The sequence below is a fragment of the Mercenaria mercenaria genome, chromosome 1 (assembly GCF_021730395.1).
Source record: "Mercenaria mercenaria strain notata chromosome 1, MADL_Memer_1, whole genome shotgun sequence".
NCBI lineage: Eukaryota > Metazoa > Mollusca > Bivalvia > Venerida > Veneridae > Mercenaria > Mercenaria mercenaria.
This window is the reverse complement of record NC_069361.1, coordinates 89,243,799-89,247,574: the sequence shown is the minus strand read 5'-3', so window position 1 is coordinate 89,247,574 and position 3,776 is coordinate 89,243,799.

Genomic DNA, 3,776 nt, shown 5'->3' with positions numbered 1-3,776 from the left:
TTGGGTCATCTGGGGTCAAAAACTAGGTCACCAGGTCAAATAAAAGGAAAAGCTTGTTATCACTCTAGAGGCCACATTTATGGCTGTATCTTCGTAAAACTTGGTCAGAATGTTAATCTTGATGATCTTTAGGTCCACTTTAAATCTGGGTCAAGTGGGTTCAAAAACTAGGTCACTAGGTCAAATTAAAGGAAAAACTAGTTAACACTCTAGAGGCCACATTTATGACCATATCTTAATGAAACTTGGGTGGAATGTTAATCTTGATGATCCTTAGGTCAATAGGTCAGGTGAGCGATTCATGGCCTTCATGGCCCTCCTGTTCATTATTGTTAATTTCTCTTTGATCCCCATGCATTTCTCGTGTTGTTACGACAATCTCAGTTTTACATAGGAATTTTACATTGTCAAAATAACATAGTCCTTAAACTCTGCTTAGTTATGTCAGCCTTTCAGAATGTGCTTTACACATACTTAGACCAGATGGTTTCTGTAAAATAACTGGATTGGTCTATGAAGCAACCTCAACTAGGCCTTTTTTATTCAAGTAGTTCTGCTTGACTCTATTTTAATAAGGGCCATTAGAGCTTAAAGTAGAAGGAAAATATATACATCTCACAGCTTTAACTGAATCTACAGCCTCTACAATACTAAATTCACTTGTTTTATTGTAGGGTTATTTGCTTTTTTAGACACTGAAAAGATTAAAATGATATGAAGGGATGGGACGGTTTTATTTGTTTAAAACTCCCAGGAAATATTTATAAGAGTTACTGATTGTTTGGGTGGTATTGATCAGCTGTATTGACAGTGTTGTTTCTGGTTGTTTTTCTTTTCAGCTCCTATCCAAGATAGACTTATTGCCAGATAATAATGTAAAAATAAATAAATCTTTAAAAAAGAAGTTTGCAATATCGAATTGTATTGAATATGTCAGAAATTTAAGGATATTTAAACAAAACACATTGTTGATAAATTTAGCACTGCAGCCATCCATTTGAGAATATTAGATGGAATGGTAGAGACATTATATCATGTTGTATCATCATTCAGTAACAATTATCTCCACTTATCTTCCAATTTTCTCCAGTTTAATTACTGCAATCTTCCCCAGGTCATGTCAGGTTGCCATTCATTGTTGTATGTGTCAGAAAAAAACATGTAGCTACTGGATAAATGATAGGAAGCTTTTTGTAGGCATGTTAACATGTGTTCAGAAATCTGGACTGTGTTGCAGTTAATGTTGTTCAATTATTTTTGCTTATGTTATAATTCTACAAAGGTTCTTTTGCTAGTTATGAAGGTCATGATTGTGTGGTTCTGAAACAACTTGTGTTTGAAGAAAATTGGAACCACTGTCTTACCCTTGCATGCTGATATGAGGCAACTAATAGGAATGGGTCTGAGCACTTGGTTTTGCTGTTGTTTTTTTTTCAAACTATATACTTTTATTTCGATGTAAATGAGCAAATTTCTTAGTCTTGTGGCGGCATAAAACCTGTACTGAGTTGTTTTGAGGTAAAACACATATCAGCTAGCTCTTATCATGCTAAACACGATTGATTCTGCCTTTGCGACCAGTGCAGATCATGATCAGCCTGCAAATCCATGCAGTCTAATCATGATCTGCACTCAACAGTTCACCATTCAGTCAGTAACTTTTTGGTATGCACCCCTCTTATCAGTAAATTGTACTGTCCAAATTGAAAGATGGACAAGTTCATTATAGAAATTTAGTGGGGTAAGGGCTTAGTAAGTTCTGAAGAACCTTATGGTCAGTTGTGAGCAGATGTCTGTCATCATTTCTAAATTAATTTTAGAGTTTTCAGAAACTTCACTTTAACAATATTGTTAAATGCAGAAAAAAGATGGAGGTCTTATGTCATAACTCCATAGATAATATCTATTCTAGAAAAAATATTTTTGTAGTCCTCGAGGGAAGACAAACAAACATCATTTGTCGTTTTTGGTAAAATTATATGATAAGTATTTCCCTCACCCAATAATGTTTATGGCATAATAATATACTTGTGGTGTATCTACCAACACCACTGTTACTGTTGTAATTCACAATGAGTATAGCATGTAAGTAATGGCTTAGGCATTCTGAGAACATGTCTGAAACTGCAGGGTAATTGTCTTGTTGACAGACATAGAGTTACTTTACATACACTGACTCCCTAGTACATGTTTTTTTAATAATAGTGATAATCATTGCAATATGGAAATTCACTTAAATATTCATTTCTTTGCAAGCAGTTTACACTTGGGCTGTATATTCAATTTAAGGTGCAGTTTCTGTTTAACTGTTGTTTTCTCTATTTTTTGTTTCTCTTGGAAACTTCAGTAACATTGGTGATCTAATGTTTATGATGCTGGTACAATATCCATAAATTCTATTTTTTTTCTTTAGTTTTGTCTTGTATAACATTTAGTTGCTAGGTCAATAATGATGTAGAAATGTAGTGCATCTTTGAGTCTGGGTTGTTCAAAGTCAAAAACTAGGTCACAAAGTCAAATCATAGGAAACCTCCTTAACACTCTAGAGGCAACATTTTTAATTGGTCTTCATAAAGCTTTTGTCAGAATGTTTTTCTCTAGGTCTAGTATCAAAGGTCAAAAACTAGGTCCCTTGCAAATAAGTAATACCCTACTAAAACCTTGATAAAATTGAGCCTATTTTCTACCTGATCTCTCAGATTAGTAATCTGTGTGGAGTTTGAAATATATGGGGTATCTGAGATAAATAGGTCACTCAAGAGGCCATCTTCATGAGGCATGCTTGGACTGTTTCTTAGTATTAAATCTAGAAATGTATATCTAGGTCTAAAATTTGGTCAGTAGGTTAAATTATAGAACTTATATTACTGATGTCACATTTTCTACCTGATCTTCATGAAAAAAAATTGTAAAAATTATTTTTTATGAAATCAATCACATTTTAGTTTAGGTAATCTATGGTCAAAAGCCAGGTCATCAGGACATATCATTGAAAAACCTTTTTGTACACTCCAGAAGCCACATTTTCTGCTGGATGTTCATGAAAAATGTCACAATGTTTGTCTTTTTGAAATCTTGGTCAAATGAGATAAAAAAAAACCCAGGTCACATGATAAGTTCAATGGAAAATCTTGCTTATATTTATGAGGCAACATTTTGTATCTAATATTTAAGTGTTTTTTTTCAGAATGTGTGTATAAAATGTAGGTTAAGTTCAAATCTCAGGCAAACATTGATATCACTAGGTCAAATAACTGAAAAGAACTTGGTCTGACTGGATACTATTAATGTCTTCATGGCAGGTTCTTGTTGATATATCTTATAGTTTTGTTTCTGAATTAAACAATTCTTTTTATGATCTTAGAGTACCTAATGTTAATAAGCACATTAAAACAGAAGTGTGGAGAGAGGGGTGTTGTTGACTTAATTAACAAAGTCATGTTTGTTAATTCAGTATTCAAATGCAATGTTATGAACTGATCAAAAGATCTAAAATAATATTTGAGTAATGGTGCAATCATTTCATCTAACAATTAACTTATATAAAAACTGTAACATTAATTGAGGTTAAAAATAAACTTTTTGCATATAGTTCAAAGTAACAGTAGTTTGGTTATTTATTACAGAAACTTATTAGATATTTCATGGGTGGAGAAGCCAAGACAGTACTTAATGAATTATTAATTTTCCTTCCTGAAGTTGGAGCATGTCTCTTTTGTAAATAATCATCCAACTGTCTGTGACTCATTCCAGTTCAGTTCCTGGAATCAGTCTCT